This window comes from Vitis riparia, unplaced genomic scaffold (assembly GCF_004353265.1).
Source record: "Vitis riparia cultivar Riparia Gloire de Montpellier isolate 1030 unplaced genomic scaffold, EGFV_Vit.rip_1.0 scaffold418_pilon_pilon, whole genome shotgun sequence".
Classification (NCBI taxonomy): domain Eukaryota; kingdom Viridiplantae; phylum Streptophyta; class Magnoliopsida; order Vitales; family Vitaceae; genus Vitis; species Vitis riparia.
The window spans coordinates 6,329-24,943 of record NW_023269676.1 but is presented as its reverse complement, the minus strand read 5'-3'; positions in this window follow the sequence as shown (position 1 = coordinate 24,943).

Genomic DNA, 18,615 nt, shown 5'->3' with positions numbered 1-18,615 from the left:
TAGCATTTGAAGTAGCTAGGAATGGTCTTCCAAGTATGATAGGAATATAGTTAGTTCCTTTGGCCACCGGATCCTTATCAAGAACAACAAAATCCACTGGGTAGTAGAACTTGTCAACTTGAACTAGGACATCTTCAATCATACCTCTTGGAATTTTCACAGATTTATCTGCTAAAGATAGAGTGATTGATGTTGACTTCAACTCTCCCTGTCCCAATTGCTTATAGACAAAGTAAGGTAGCAAATTCACACTTGCTCCCAAGTCCAACAAAGTTTTCTCCACACACGTCTCTCCAATCATCATTAATATGATAGGACAACCCGAATCTTTGTATTTCACTGGGGACTTGCATTGTATAATGGAACTTACTTGCTCAGTTAAGAAGGTTTTCTTACTCACATTCAACCCTCTTTTGATAGTGCATAAGTCCTTTAGGAATTTTGCATAAGTCGGAACTTGTTTGATCATGTCTAGTAAAGGGATATTAACTTTCACTTGCCTCAACACTTCAAGAATTTCTGATGTGTTGTTGATTCCCCTTTTGCTTTATCACTTCTTCTTGGTTGATGGTCCTCTTCGGTTTTTCATTCACCTTAGCTTCGAGGTCCTCCTTTTATGTACTGCTTCCTTTCTTCTTTCCTTTGTTTTCCTCACTCTTCTCTTTCTCTACTTCAGTCTCTAGTTCTTACTCTGGCTTGGGTGTAGGCAAATCAACCTCTTTACCACTCCTTAAAGTGATCACTGCTTTGATTTTCCTCATCTGAGAAGATTCTCCCTCCTGAGCCTCCACTTCATGGATACCCTTTGAATTTTGATGAGGTTGAGATGGAAATTTTCCTTTTTCTTGCACTATGTTGAGATTAGTAAGCCTTGAGATCTGGTACTGGAGATTATCTACTTCTGAGATAGATCATTGTGCTTCCCATCAATCCTTCTATCTCGATTGGCCATTTTTTGCATGATCTGGGCATTTTCTTGCCTTATCTGAGCATTTACTTGCATGAATTGATCATTGATGGATTTTTGGTCTACTACAAAGTCTCCCACGACCTTGTTAAGATTCATAATGGCTTGTTCAAGACTTGAGGCTTGCGGGGGTGCTTGGCCAGGCTGCGTGTACTGAGGTGCCCTTGGCTTCCAAGAGAAATTCGGATGCTTTCTCTAATTTGAATTGTAGGTGTTGCTATATAGAGCATTATTATTGGGCTTGAATTATCCAATAACATTTTCTTGATCCCCAAACATTTCTCTCACAACTGGCATCGTAGGACACTCTTCCACCAAGTGCTCAAAAGATTGACAAATCAAACACGGCTTAGCTTGCATTGGTGTGTTTGAAATGGCCTGCACTTCAAGTTCCTCCATTCTTCTTCTTACCATAGCTGCAAAGTTTGCTTTCGTATCAGTACCTTCATTCAAAGTATACATCCCAGCCTTAGTATTAGAAGCATTTGGTTGAGAATTCATTCTTCCCACTTCTCTGGCATTGGGCTCATCCCATCATCTTGAAACTTCAGCTACATAACTCAAGAAATCCATGGCTTCCTCCGGATTCTTACTCATGAAGTCTCCTCCGCACATCGTTTCTAAGAGTTGCATCATTGAGGAAGACATACCGTCGTAAAAATAGCTCACCAATAGCCATGTATCAAAGCCATGGTGAGGACAAGCATTGATAGTTTCCATGTATCTTTCCCAACATTCATAAAATTTCTCATTCTCCTTAGTTGAGAAGTTTGAGATTTGCCTTTTCAAGTCGTTTGTCCTATGAGTCAGGAAAAATTTCTTGAGAAATTCAACTTGCAAATCAGTCCAAGATCGGATACTCCTTGGCCTTAAAGAATTAAGCCGGACTTTGGCCTTATCCTTTAAAGTGAAAGGAAATAGCTTAAGCCTCATCAAGTCGATTGAAGTTCCTCCTTCTCGGAAAGTGTTACAAACTTCTTCAAATTCCTTGATATGCTGGTAGGGATTTTCACGGTCCATCCCATGAAAAATAGGTAGAAGTGGCACAATATGGGGTCGGATCACTAGTTGCTCTGTAGGTGGCACTATGTATGACGGTGCACTCATACAAGGTGGATGCATGCGGTCCCTCATGGATCGGTATGCGTTGAGATTTTCTGTTAGAGCATGTTGACTATGCTGATCTTCAGGTATAACTTCCATGACTTCCACTTCCAATTCCAACTTTGTTTCGTGAGGATTTTTTATTTTCACAAGTCTTCCCTCACTGTCTCGTATCCAATATGGCATACACAACTAGCAATATCTGAAACAAAAATAAAAACAAAGAAAACACAAAAAAAAAAAAACAATTCTAGAAAGAAAGAAAATTGCGATTAAATAAAAACTAATTAAAAGATAAATTAAAAAAAAAACAAAGATAAATAAAAAGAAATAAAATAAAAAGTTTAGTAAAGGAAAAGAAAAATCACCAAACTTGTGATGAAGATCACAAGTATTCTAAAAAAATCATATCACTATGAAGTGGCACCATCCCCGGCAATGGCACCATTTGATTCGTCCCCAATTGGTGTCATCTGATTCAGTCCTCAGACGGGAGTTATCAACAAAATTTATAAACCTATTTCACCATATACTAGGGTAGCATACCTAGCATAGCATAGTGGTTCTAGGATCGTTCAATGGGATGGGTTTTCATTTCACACCTGATATTTGTTTAAAGAATTGGATTGATGTTTTTTCTTTTCTAAGTTAGCTTTAAAAGAAAACATAAACTTTGGTTTGAAAAAGGTTGGTTTTAAACTAACTAAAAAAATAGTAATTGATTTTAATTACAAAGAAAAGGGTCTCTTGGATTTTCAGGTCACTAGATTCAGGCCCCTTATACAAAAGCGGAGATTCCAGATCTTTCCTCTCATTGGGGATTTAACTTATAGTTATCCTCCCAACTGGTGTGTTACAATTGCTTCCCATTAATGATTTCAACGCTTAATCCCTGATCTTAAACCTTGGATTACCCTTCAAAAGCTCGCAAGAGATAACTAATGGATGTCTCCAGGGAGTCCAAAAGCTTACCAAGTGTTGGCCTAAGTGATTATAAGGGATTTTAAGTTAACTAAAAATATAAAAACCATTAACGGGTCACAACTTCCTCTTCATTAAAAATTGAAACAAGGAAAACTCCCACTTTTGTAATCGGGTCCCTTACTTAGCTTTCTTCCGTTCAAGAAACAAAAAGTCTAGCCACTTATCCTCTGAGAAAACATCTTCAGAGGTTGTTTGGCTAGAAAGAAAAATACAATCAAAATGAGTAGGTAAGGCAGAGCAACACTTTGTATATTTCTTACTAAAAATGTACAAGTGATCCCCTCTAAAATGTCTTCCGAGATTTAGAGATGTCAGATATATTACAAGGAGATATCTTAGGATATATAAAGAGAGATATTTTCAACCTCTTGATTAGATATCCTAAATATCTTAAAAGATCTTCAACTGGTTACAAGGAGAGAATAGATAATTACACCAAATATCTTAAGGTAAAAATCTAACGAAGTTGGTGTAAAATATCTAAATATTACATTTTCGCATGAGGAAAAGGTGATGCGAAAATTTTCGCATCGGAGAAAGGCAGTGCAAAAATTTTCACATCAGAGAAAAAGTGATGCGAAAATTTTCGCATAAGAGAAAGTCAGTGCGAAAATTTTCGCATCAGGGAAAGTCAGTGCGAAAATTTTCCCATCAAGGAAAGGTAATGCGAAATTCTTTTTCAGCTTGGCACAGTTGCCTTCAAATGGCCATAACTCTTCGTTTCAACTCCTATTTGCACACCGTTTGAAGAATTGGACTCTTGACTTCCCAAGATTCGAAATGATATACATTATGTAGACAATGGACTCCAATAAGTGCTCCAAATTTGCCTTTCAACTGCTACTCTTTTGAATTTCGCATAGCATGTGAAGATTTCGCATTACCATGTGAAATTGCTTCATGATGGATTTATTTCTCTAATCTTCTTCCTTGCATCTCTTGATTGGATTGGAAGCTCATTCCCAAGGGTTGTACAAAATTCTCCCTCATTCTTGGCTTGCTTCAATGATAAAAAAGCTACCAAAAACACCAAAACTAGCCAAAAATCGATTAGAAACATTTGTAAGGGTCCTTAACATGCCAATTGAGTTAAAATGTATTAATTACTACTCAAAAGTCTTTAAAAGAGTTTATAACAAGCTATAAAAGAGCACTTTTTGAGTAGTAATCAGAAACACATATTTTTAAAAAACCGAACCAAACCAGCTAGTCATGGTTCCAGTCCGATTCGATGAATTAGGCCAAAAAATGGTTGAATTGGAATCAGACCAAGTGAATCGGTGGTCCAATCGAGGCATCGGACGATTTAACCAATTTTATTTTATTTTTTTTACAATATCAAAATGACTCTATTTTGATGACTATAAAAGCTTTTTTTCTCCATCATCTTCCCCTATCCCTTCCCCTTAGGCACCCTAACTTCAATAGTAACCGCCAACTATCACCACCAACTCACTTGCTGCTAACGAGGAAGTGATTTCTTTCCCTTTGCGGTCACCCCAACTCCAACATCCACCGCCGCTCATTGTCGCCACCAACACGTCTTCCTATAGTTGACAAGAAGGTGAAATCTTAAACTTTCATTTAAAAAAAAAATTAATTTTTATGTTTTTATATTTAATGTCTTAATTTTTTGTAGATTATAATTATAATTTTATGTTTAATATTTAATTTTTATAATTTTTTCATTTTTTGTTTATTTATTGCACATTGAAATTTTAATTTATTGAAATTTTTGTTGATTTATTTATTATAATTGAAATTTGAATCATTTCCATATTTTATTTAGTTTAGAATTTTAGACTTTAGATTCTATATATATTTACTTTATTTTCATTTTTTATTGATTTAAAAAAAATTATTTGAGTTTAAATAAATTAATGAAATCATTGAAAAGTAAAAACACTAGGGATTAAAATAATTTATCGATTTTCAAATAAAATTGTAATTTTTAAATTTGAAATAAATATTTGATTTGAAAGTAAATTTCTCATTTTTGAAAAAAAAAATTGTAATAAATTTCAGAACTTTTAATTCTTTGATTTTTTTTTTTAATTGTTGATGACTTGATTTTTTTTTTTAATTAAATTGTTGACTAGTCAATTCTTTAATTGTATGATTAAAATTGTGATTTTTATATACAATTTGATAAAAAAAAATAAAAAAATGGAATCAAACTTGACCCCATTCTCTGGTCAAGATTCAACTACCAATTCACAAACAACTAGAAGCAAGACCGACCTTGCATAGGAGCATGTTTTTTAAGAAAGATATACAAATGGAAGAAAAGCTCTCATTTGTTTGCATTGTAAAAAAAATTGTAAAAGGTGGGAGTATTCATAGAATGAAGTAACACTTTGCTGGAGTGAAAGGGGATATTAGTCTATGTAAATCGGTTCCTTCTAATGTTAGATTTTGAATGGAAAATTCTTTACAAGAGTTTTTGAATTCCAAGAAAGCAGCCCAAGAAGCATATGAATATAGAAATCTTTATGGTCCTAATGTGTCACAATTTGAAAGGGATATGGAAAAAAGTGAAAAGAGATTCAAGAAATACAAAATCCTATGGCAGCTAAAAAGAAAAAATTCAGCAGTGTATAAGTATTTTGAACGAAGAAATACTAAAGAAGCTCAACCTTCTATGAGGAATGTATTAGTTAGGAAAGAAGCTATTTGGAGAGTAGATATGGTTGTTAAGATATTCTGTTATGATGCATGCATTCCTACTAATGTTGTGAATTCCTTCTACTTCAAGTCAATTACAAATGCTATATCTGCAATTGGTATTGGATATAAGGGTCCAAATTACCATCAACTATGGGTTAATCTTTTAAAGGATGCCAAGAAGGAAGTTCAATTACTTGTGGACTCTTATCATGAAATTTGGGTAAAAGTTGAGTGTACAATAATGGGTGATGGTTGGATAGATAATGGACAAAGAACACTCATAAACTTTTTTGTTTATTGTCCTAAAGGAATATCGTTTGTGAAATCTATTAATGCTTCAGATATTGTCAAGGATGCAACTAATTTGTTTCAGTTATTTGATGAGGTGATTGAATGGGTGGGTCCACTCATTGTTGTTCATGTAGTGATTGATAATGCAACATATTATGTGCCCATAGGGAGATTGATTTCTCATAAGTATAAACACATCAATTGATCACCTTGTGCAACTCATTGTCTTAATTTAATCTTTAAGGATATTGGTAAGATGGACCATGTTGTTGAACTTGTAAGACGTGCATCAAAGGTGACAATTTTTGTGTATAATCATGTTGCTTTGTTAAGTTGGTTGAAAAAAAAAATGAGGATGGATAGAGATTCTCTGACTTGGTGCTTTTCTCTTTGCTACTACATTCATTGCACTCAAGAGTCTTCATGATCATAAATATGACTTACAAGATTTGGTGACTAGTTTGGAATAATTGTTTGATACTTGTGAATCTTAAGTCTCCACTAATGTGCTTATTGTGTATTGTTGATTGTGATGAGAGGTATTTGATGGGACATGTGTATGAAAGCATGTATAGGGCTCGTATAGGGCATCAGGAAATTATTTAACCTCAACAAAAGACTATACAAGCCTTATACAAAGATCATAAAGCAACGTTGGGATCAACAACTGAAGAAAGGCATTCATTCAGCAGCTTATTGGTTGATTCCATGTTTCTAATATGATTAAGAAAACTATTGTAATAAGCCAACTGATATTGAAGGTGTCATGGATGTTATTGATCAAAAAGTTTTGAAAGGCAAGCTTGATAAGATTAATGAAATGAAGTTGTTTCGTGATCAATTGGGAAGTTTTGGAAGAGACTGCTTGTTCTTCACGTGAAGTACTTCAACCTGGTAAAAGATAATTTTAATTTATTAGTGTGTTTGATCTTTTTCATTAGTTACCTACTAACTATTTAATATTTCAAACTTGCTAATGCTTTTTTATTTTTCTTATTTTTAATGTGAAAATGGTAACTAGATGAATGGTGGAGGCTACACAAATACAATGCACCGTATTTGCAGAAGTTGGCCATTCAAATATTGAACCAAACTACATCGTCTTCTAGATGTGAAAGGAATTGGAGTGTCTTTGAATGTATACATACAAAAAAAAAATGAATAGATTGGAGCATTAAAGGCTTAATGATCTTGTATACGTTCATTATAATTTGCAACTAAAAAATTAGTATAAATGTTTTCTTGGTTGTTTTGAATTTAAATTCTTTCATTCACAATTATGAATAAGTATATGTCTTTCTTTTTTAGATTCTATAACAAGAAAAGGACCTATGATCCCATTGACTATGCATGCATTGATGAGACCGATTTTTAGATAGTTGATGAGAATGAGCCGGTAGAGCTAAATGTTGAAGAATTGGAAAATCTTCTATATGAAGAAGGCAAACAAAGTGGAAGGTTAGAGTTCTCACATTGGTTAGTAGAATATTTAAACGTATAAAAGTTCAATAATTATATTTTTTTTTTTCAAAAATAATTTCTTGGTGATATAATATTTTTGTAGATGATGAGGATGGTAGTAACGTGGCTATAGAAGAGCTTGATGTGGAGAACTTTGGTTTTTTAGATGCTCACTTTGAATCTCCATATCCCAGATAGTTTAAATAAGGATTCCATTAAGTCGAAAAAGGAAACATGGTCCCTCACGCAATATTGCATTACAAGGATTAAGGCCAGAGAAGAAGGTAAAAGTTGCATTTAATGAGTACAATCAGTTGGTTAAATAGAAAAAAGGAAAACACTTACCAAGCTACATAAGGGAACTTGTACGTAACCACATAGTGTACCTCTCCAAGCTAGTGATTGGAGAAATGTTCTAGACGATGCAAAATAGGAAGTATGAGCCTTTGTTTTGGTATGTTATATTTCTCACTATATGATATATCATTTGATTATTATCCTATTTTGTGATTAACGTTTGAATCATTTGTAAGAAAAATTTGAAGTAGATGAAGATTGAAAACATTACATATTAGGTATAGCCTTAAATAAATATAGAAGCTATAAAAATAGGATGAAAGCAAAATACTATGACCCTTGGCATACAGATGAGGAGAGGTTGATGCATAAACCACCATTTGTCTTTGATGTTAATTGGAAGTGGCTTGTCCATTTTTTGAGCTCATTAAAGGCAGAGGTAATTAAAATGTTTGTATAATACAATGTTAAATTGAATGCCAATATATTATGAAATAAATTTGTTTTAAATATAGGTCATCTCTAAAAGGAACAAGGAAAATAGAGCTAAACAGAAAATCAATCATACCTCAAGATCCAAGAGTTTTGCACAGCTTCGCTATGAACAAGTTAGGAAATCTTTTTTAATAATGCATGTATTATGTTAATCAGCACAAGTTTATGATAATGTAATATTTGAGGATGATAGACCTAATTGAGAAAGGATGACATACAACCTAATTGAATAGAGATGTTTAAGCAAATACATACACGTAAGAATGGAACACCAATTGATGAAGTGTCTCGTGAAATTATGGTGAATGAATAGTTATCTTCTAATAATTCTTATAGAATGAAAATTTATGGTACATTTTCTTCATACATTTTAACAATTAATCTTCCATGATATTCTTTGTAGGCTAAGTTTAATGAGCTTTTGGTGACTCAAATGCAATCACACACCGAGGAGTCTTCAACATCCACCTCATCCACAGTTGTGTCATCCACTCCACCATTGGTGGATGACATATACACACAAGCAATGGGCTAGGAAAGACATGGTCAAGTATGTGGTCTAGGGTTTGGTCCAACTCCTACATTAGTCTTTGGATCCATAATAATAAGAGAAACAAATGTGGCCCTTGCATCAAAGCTTAAGGATACATAGGAAGAATTGATGCATTTCAAACAAATGCATCGGGGCATGAAGAATGTATAGAAAAGAAAATTCATCAACAACAAGAACAAATGGAGTTGATGCAATAACACATACAATAAATGTAACATATGATGCATCAAATGTTACAGTTTCAATAAGGGCAACATGGTTGACAAGGCCCCTCTTTCAATTTCAGCAAATGTTTTTTTTTTTTTGGTTTGTGATAGATGAGATTTCAATAGCATTTTTGATACTTTATGCAATTGTTTAAGCTTTGACATGAAACTTTTTTGTTCATGATTGATGTTCTATCTAGGTTCTATCGTAACCAACTTACCTTTTTAAGCCTTGGATTACCCTCTTATTGTTTATCTTATTTTTTTCTGCTTTATTATTTCTCACACTTCATTATGGTTTAGAATGATGTGATGATAAGTTTTTTCCCATTGCAATCACTCCTCATATGCAGGTTGTCAAAGCTAACCTAGGTACTTTTAATCCATACTTAATACACATGTAACATTCTGCAAAACTTGAATGATACTAACTGCACTGTGTCATCAAGTTGAGATGCCTAGATTAATGAATCCTTATTATCTACAGGTCTTGGAAGCTTTAGTCTAAGTTCAAGCGACGGGGATACTGTTAAGGTAAGCAAATTTACATATGTAGATATAATAGTTAACTATTTGTACTGTGTTTACTTGTAATAAAATTGTAAGTTTGGCATTTGTAGATTCAATAGAATAGCAATGAAGAACCTTGTGCACAAATGCTCAGTTTTGGTTTTATTAAAGTTGCCAAGCTCCAACACAGTCTAGTTGCAATCCAAGTTTGCCCAAATTTTGGTATTTGTTCTAGTTTTCTGATTTTCTCTACAAGTATTTGCAACCATGAACTTCCTAGTGGCAAAGTAACTATCTGTGTTGAGACTGATGAAATGCTTAGTTGATTACTGCGATAACCAAGGAATTAATTCACAAATGACAAAATCACAGAGTTGGTCTCATGACTAGAGAGGAATATGTTGAGAAGGTTTAAAGCCTATTAATCATAATAGAATTTTTTTTAATTAATCTACATTGCAAAACCTTGATAGACCTAATCATGGATATCTTGTTGGTGATCCTGGTTATATTTACCATGCTTTTGATTTTTGTTTATTTTATTAAAGATATCATATTACTTTATCTTGCATTATGGAAACATATTGTGATTGGTTCTACACATTCTATGAATATTGAGGTTAGTTTTTTAGCTTATGATAGAACATTGGACTAAGTTATCTTTGGCTTATTGGATCTCTGTAATTTTCACATGTGGTGATAATGTTATTTCTAGGGATTATGAGAATCATTTAAGCTATGTTTGGTTCTCGGAAAATTTAAGGGAAAATGCAAATGAAAGAAAATAGAGAGGAAAAATAAAAGGAAAGAAAAAGTGAAGGAAAATAAAAAATAGAATTAAAGATAATAAATTTTTTCATTTGCTACTTCAAACTCATTTTATTTATTTTAACTCATCAATATAAAGATTAAATAATTTTAAAATGCATAAGTTTCTTAACTAATTTTAATTATATTTAATTTTCTTTGGAATATTTTATAGAACAACCAAACATGAGAAAATCATTTTCCTTATCATTTTTTTTCTTTCCTTTGTACTTTCCGGAAACCAAATATAACCTTAAAGAACTTAATTCTGCTTCTTTCATATTGAAGTGGAAAAAATCCATGAAAAAATCTCACTAAAGTGAATTTAAATGGGTAAATGGTAAAGATGTCAGCACCATTGCTATGAACTACACTGTCACCAACATAACCACCATCAATCTATCAATTCATTTTTTGTTGTTATCTCCAGTAACACCACCACTGTGACATGGTATCAACAATCCAAACATCATGACCAACACCATCAAACTTCATCATGGCTTGATTTTGATGTTTAATTGCTTGAAATTATATCAAGTAATGTCTATCTTTAGGGTCCCCTGAACGATTGTGAAAGATTTGCCAATAGCCAATTCTAATATCACTAGAAATCTCAACTTCGTTAGATGCTTCCAGACATGTGGAGTTGAAAAATATCTTCAGTATGCTCATTTTTTCTAATGATTCTATTGTTGAGTTGAAATTATAGTAAGCCTGATATCATTTGTACTGATATGAGCTTAAAAGATCATATTTCCTACCTAACATTTGTTGACTTTGTGATTTGTTTGGGATTTGCATCTTTCGAATGATCTTTTGAAGAGATTGCTTGTAATGCTTTGTAGATTTTCTAAAAGTGTCCCATGCTATACAACCATATCATCTGCTCCTAATTATGTTATGGATAGTCAATTATTTCCAATTATGTTAGTAGTGAAACACTCATTAGCTCATGTATTGACATGAATCCTCCATGCATCTTAAGCTATTTTTAATCTTCTTATATTTAAAACTGCATTGGATTGTCTATATCTAGGAAGGGTTTATTTTATCCTTCATCATGCAATTTGATATCATTGTGAAATTATCCTTTATCACAATTTAGGAATAAAAACTATTGTCTAACTTGTTTTTATTCTTTTTTTTTATTTTTTTTTTCTAGTTTGTTATTACTTATTTACACATATTCTAAATTGTAAGGTTTTAACAATGCATTAGTTCCAGCCTTAGCTCAAGCTAGTTTCCCGTACATATCTACACATGATTGCCTTCATCGGGTACATTGTATTTATTTATTGGGTTTTTCTTTAAAAATGATGTTATTGTATAGTTGTCTTAATGAAGAGAACAGAGATCCTTGATTTGGTTCCTGGGTTGACTATGGTGAATCTCAATTTTCAATTCTTCTTGCTTTCTTTCTTTCTCGTTTGTAGGTCTATGGAATATCATGAACCTGAATGCTGGAAACCAGATAATGGTTTTCAGTCTAGAGTTTCATAGATTCCATCTTCCAAAATGTTTTTATATATAATATTTACAAACAAAATTCTCTAGTCATTGAAATTATGATTTCATTGATATTTCATTTCTGATGAACACACCTTGATCATGATATTATGTTATACTATAAGGCTACGTACGACATTGAAATATATAATTGTTGCATAACTTGCATTAGTATTTACACTAATTGAGAATTGAGGGTCCTAGTGAGGGTGTTCCAAGAGTTTTGGCATGCTTCAGTAATGTTAGTTTCAACATCTATCATAACATGGTTTGTTTAGTAGTAATTTTTATTATTATTATTATTGATCTTGCTATTTTTCTCCCACAATAGAATCTTCTTCATCATGAGCCCCTCAAGCTTGTGGATGGTGGCCAATCCCAAAGAACCTTTGTTTACATAAAGGATGCTATTGAAGAAATCTTGTTCATGATTGTGAGTGGACCATCCTTTCCTTCATTATAGAATTCCACATTTAGTTTACATGGAAGAAAAAGGTTGTTGAGTATTATGACCACTTCTCAGGATAATCCTATCAGGGCTTCCCTAACAATGAAGTTTCTGTTAAACAGCTTGCAGCAATGATGACTGAGGTGAATGAGACATTGGTTTATTTGATGTAATATTAATCTTATTTTTTGGGATTCTATATATCGATGTTTTCCTTCCATTCTTCAGGATTATGTAAAAGTAAGTGGGGAACCTTCTTTAGAGGATATGCTTGAAGTTGTGCAACTACTTGTGAGGAGGGAAAGTTAAACCTTTGCTCCAACATCTTATGCACAAGCAGGAGACTTTTCTTCATCTAATGATAACTAAATTCATTAGCATATTTTGTGAGTTTTAGGAATTTGTATTTTCCATATGAATGATAACACTGAATTGGTTTCAGTTTGTAAAAATGAATGTTTCAATTTTTAATCCATGACTTGAATTTTCTAGCTTATGTCTTTATAATTATAAATTATTTTTATCTTTTGGAGTTTCTACAAATTCACTAAATTATTTACATTGGATGAGTGGGGCGGCTTTTAAATTGATTCACGTGGATTGGATGAGCTTTAAAAATTATTAAAAAAAATAGTATCCTATAGAGGTGTCCAAAATCAAAAGCCTTATTGAATATTTATATATGGATGTCCTTATGGAGGCAGCCAAAACCAAGATCACCATTAAAGCTACTCTATGGAGGTGGCCAAAACCATGACCACCATTGATGGTAAATTATAAAGGCCCATTGAAGGAGTCTATGAAGGCAACCTGAACTAAAACCACCATTAAATACAATCTATGGAGGTGGCCAGATAAAAACCTCCATTAAAGAAAAGTTATGGAGACAACTAGAACCATAATCCCCATTAAATAAAACCTATGGAGGTGGCCAGATCCAAAACCCCCCATTGAAAGCAGTCTATGAAGGCGGCATACATAACTACCACTAAATATTTGATATTTCGTAGCGGGAAAAACACACCCGCATCTATACGCCTTCCTTATTCAAGTCCTTATAGTAGGGCAAAAGGTTCATGGCTGCCCTTATACCCTTTGTTTGTGCCACCTATTGAGACGTTTTGTCGTGGCCATATTTTGTTGTAGTAATAAGATATGGTGGCAACAATTTTATCTATAGGCGTGGGTCTTGACCACCTCCATAGGTGCTACTTCTTGTAGTGAAATAATGTGCATGTTCTCAAATTGTATCTTCAAATTAAAAAAAAAAAAAAAAAAAAAAAAAACGTTATGGCTTAAAGCAAGCTCTTAAGAGTTTAGTATGAAAGACTGAGTAAATTTCTTTTGGTAAATAATTTTAAAATAGGAAAGATATATACAACCTTATTTATAAAAGTAAAAAAAAAAATGATAACATCATTATTGTGCAAATATATGTAGATGATATTATTTTTACATCTACTAATGAATCTATTTGTTAAGAATTCTCTAAATGTATGCATGGTGAATTTGAAGTGAGCGAGGTCAACTTCTTTCTTGGACTTCAAATCAAGTAAACAAAAGAAAGCATCTCTATTAATCAAACAAAGTATGTATAAGATCTCTTCAAAAAATTCAAGATAAAAGATGCTAAGACCATAGGAACTCCAATGAGCTCATCTACTAAACTTAAAAAAGATGAATAGGGTAAATCTATTGATCCTACTTTCTTTAGAGACATAATTGGATCTTTACTTTATCTAATTGCTAGTAAATTTGGCATAATGTTTTGTATGTGCTTGTGTGTTAAATTTCACTATTGTCCTAAGGAGTCTCACTTAAGCGCGGTTAAAATAATTTTTAGATACTTTAAGTGATCAATTGATCTAGGTTTACGGTACCCTAAGAACATATATTTGGATTTAATTAGTTATTCAGATGTTGACTTTGCAGATTGTAAAATAGATAGAAAAATCACTAGTGGAACGTGTTACTGCCTAGGACACTCTTTGGTCTCTTGGCATAGCAAGAAACAAATTTTGGTTGAACTTTCTATGGAAAAAGTTGAATGCATAGTCATCGGTCTTTGTTGTGCACAAATCTTATGAATGAAACAAAATTTAAGTGATTTTAGTTTATCTTATAATCATGTGCCTATTAAGTTTGATAATACAAATTCTATTAGTATATCTAAAAAAATGGATTCAACATTTAGATCTAGCACATAGAAAGTAGAAAACACTTTTTGAGAAACCATGCACAAAAACGAGATATGACCCTTGAATTTGTAAGCATAGATGACCAATTGCCAAACACACTTACCAAACCCCACAATGAAGAATGATTTAATATAATTAGAAGGGAAATTTTTTTTTATTTTTTTTATGCTTGTGAATGAATCCTCGTTAGATTAATTTTGATCCCATAAAATTTTCAATTTTTCAAATAAAAAAATGATGGATAAGTAGCATTTCTTTCTAATCCATGCATGTCACTTGGTGTAAACCTTATCGCACTAAAATTATACTATAAGAGGCATTTTATTATTTCATTTTCTAAGCCTCTATATCTCATGGGGTTATCCAAGTGGACTTTCATATCTTATCCTATCGAGATCTGCATGACCATGCAATCATCTCCTTGGCCAGGCTTCTCATTTTAAAGGCCTATTTTGGGTTGCCACCTTACCACCTTCTACTTCAAAACCTTTCCTCTTTTGTCTCTCTCTAAACCAACACCCATATCTATCTTTCCTCTAGAAATTAGGTTATTTTCTTCATTTTTCTCCCCAAATCCTCATCTTCAAACCTCATTCTCTTAATATACCATCACTCTTTTGCCATTAAATCCTTCCTTACCCATGTCTTTTGATGAGAACTCGAATTATACACTAGGATGCTAAAAGAGCCTATTTTATTTGTTTGAGGCATTCACAATAGGCCTAATTCTCTAGTTTGTTGTTAATGCCTTAGAAAATTCATTTTGATGTGTTTTGTGATATTTTTATAGAGTTAAGGCATGTTTGGCACACTTCTAGCACTTCATAAAGAAATAAGTACCTAAATGGGGAACATTATCACCAAAAGCACAATCTGATCTAAACATAACCCCTAATAGCACACTAAAAAGAGCTCATTGTAGATTATGCACTCTAGAAGCACCAATCCAATTTGCGCACTTAGATAAGCACACTTAAGATTGCACACCTTTAAGTCATGATTTGAATTGCACCCTTAGGGACCTTACCTACATTGCGCACTTCCTATTATGCACTGAAGGAACTTTGCCTAGATTGTGCACTTAAGCATACTTGAGTAAATAGTGTAGCTCATTTAGGGGACTCAATAATTGTGCACCATTTAAATGTGCTAAGAAAGAAGCATGCCTTACTACCTCAACCTGCACAACATTCATAATGTGCATCATTCATAAGCGTGCTATTGAGTAATAAAGTCAATGCACCCCAACAACCCTAAATGAAAAATTTTCTTAAATAAACAATGCATGTCCCCATTTAATAAAGTGCACTCTCTCTTCCAATGATGAAGTGCACCCAAGACAACTTTTATTTTAGCTCATTGCCTTAATTGCTTCACCTTGCACTAGTGCCACATCTTCCCATCTTTGCATACTCATCAAGGCTACACAACAAACAACACCCTTATAAACCTTATTGATCCCTTTACATCATCATGTTATATATCACATTGAAAAGATAAGTGCAACTAGTCACTTTACGCCAAAATTTCCTTATTGATGGTTATGCCGCTAGACCAACAACATGTCAACAAGCATAGCTAACTAGGGATAGCTTCAAAGTAGTAGGGGGATAGAGATTTTACTGCTTATAAATATGAAAACTATAAATAGTAAAAAGGGAAGGAAGGGGATAGTTAAGGGAATAAGTTATATTGTTCTAGTGCTTGTTTTTTTTTTTCTTCCTTTTGTAATATTTTCTTTTAGGTGTTTTAATGAATGTGTCTTTTTTTCAGTTCTATGTTCTTATGTGTGTGTTTTTTTGTGTCTTTCTTGCTCCAAAGTGTAAAAGGAGCTAAGGCCTCACTATCTCAGCTCATCTCACCATTGGTTTAGTTGTCTACGGTTAAAAATTACTCTAACTTAAATCAATGGTCATAAGGACTAAAAATAGTCTCCATTGACATAAGTCCATGGTTATGAGGACCAAAAGGAGGCTTTGTGGGGAAGCATGGGCTATGGTTGTGAAGGTCACAAATCAAGTAACCCTGCCCTTAGTTCTTGCAATCATATAAACCAGAAACAGGTCTTTTGACAGGTGCATAAAGCCATCTAAATCATTTAATTGGGATGACATGCCAAGGAGTAATCAGACTGAGTTGGTTTTTTGTTGAGGTAGTTAATGCTCATGTCAATCGGAGCCCTATAGTTAGCGTAAACCTAAGGCCTAGTCCTAAGGTCGATAACGTAGGGTCAATGCCTTGCTTAGGGGAGTCGAGCTTAAGAGAAGAAATTCAAGCGAATTTTCACTCTTAGGGATTTGTTGTTGTTGTTGTTTCCTTTTATTTTCAGCTTCTAAGATCCTTCCCTCTCCTAAATTAAAAATCATTATTTTTTTCCTCCAACTAGTATTCACACCCCTAAAGATCCTACCTTCAACACTATTAATCAAAGGTTCCCTATGGAGATGACCTAACAACTATACAATTGTTATTTCTTTTTATTTTTTGTTCAAGAGCTAAAAGTTTCAACGATCACTCTAGTTTAAATTTTGTTCTTTTTGTTTTAAACCAAAAAAACCCAACACTAAACCATCTTCTCAATTACCCAAACCCTCACTATCTCTCACTAAAAATTAACCTAAACTGTTTGCTCAATACCACCATTTGCCTTCCTTAAATCCTTTATTTTCATTTGCCTTCTTTCATTTACATAGTCAATTCTTTCATTCCTCACTCACCTAATAGTGGACTATCTCTCCAAACCTCTTATCTTCTCATCTTCCAACCCTTATTTCTCTCTCTCTCTCTCTCTCTTTAATTGGCTCCAAAGTAAGGTTAAGGAAACAAAGGCAAGGGTGAGGGGAAATGACCCATGGAGGATGTAGATTGAGAGCATCAAATGAAGGCTTGGCATGATGAGAAATAATTTGAGAATGATAGTCATATGCTCAAGTTAATGAATCTCTTTGTAAATCAAAGTATTCTTTCTAATCGAAATATCAAGTTTAGTAACATTATAGCTTTTAAAATTCCTAACTTAATCACAAATATGGGCTAGAATTCCTTATTTGAAAGAAAAATTCTATCCAAGACTCCTTAAGGTGTTTTATGTCAATCTAGCTAATTATACTCCTGTTAATATTTGAGCTATGTTAATATTAGAAGCTATGTGAAGGTGCTTTCAATGGGAATTATTTAAACGAATCCTGAAACTACCTATTCTTTGAAAGAATGGCCTGAATATGAGCATTTTTCCCTACTTTTGACTTGTTGGCTATTTTGTGACGATCATTCTTTGGTAATTCCTATAAAGTTAAAAGGTAAAATGTTTCCTCTTTGGACCACATGTTACATGATATGATGACATGTATTTGAGTGACAAAGGGAGCCATAATGAGAGACTAAGATTGGATATATATATATATATATATATATATATATATATATATATATATATATATATATATATATAAAATAAAAAATAAAAAATAAATAAAAAAAAGCAAGACTTCTTATCATATTAATCATCTTGTGTTTGACAGTAAAAACATTCTTATTGATAGAATTAATCAGTAGACATAGCAATCAAAACAATCAAGATTGATGGCATCTAACAGAGTTATAAGATAGAATCACGTACACAATTAATTGTTATTGATTAGAACTCCAATCCAATTAGAGCTTCCAAGGGTTATTGGGTTAAATTAATCCACTACGAGCATTGGATTGGTCAAATCAATAAGCCCGATTTCCAACGAAAACGTCACGTAAAATTACAAAAGGAAAGTTTAAAGACTCTTCAAAAAATTGGTCATTAAATTATCCAATTTATGCATAATTACAAGGAAAATCTAATAACCACTATAGGAAAAGAAAATAGCCTTGACCACATACTGATGCGCATTACGAATTCCCGCCCGCTTGAATGAGTTTGGGCCCGAGCGTGCAAAGCTTTCCCTCACCTCACCATAAAGGCCGCAATGCTAAGAGAGTGAGTTTGAATATATACCCACATAAAGAGTTCTCTTTTTCCTATGTGGGATTGGAGCTTCCCATTTCAACACTTTAAAACCTTACTCAATACAGTATTTCCTCATCTTTGTCCTATGAAAGGCATAAAGAAAAATTATCAAGAAAAAATA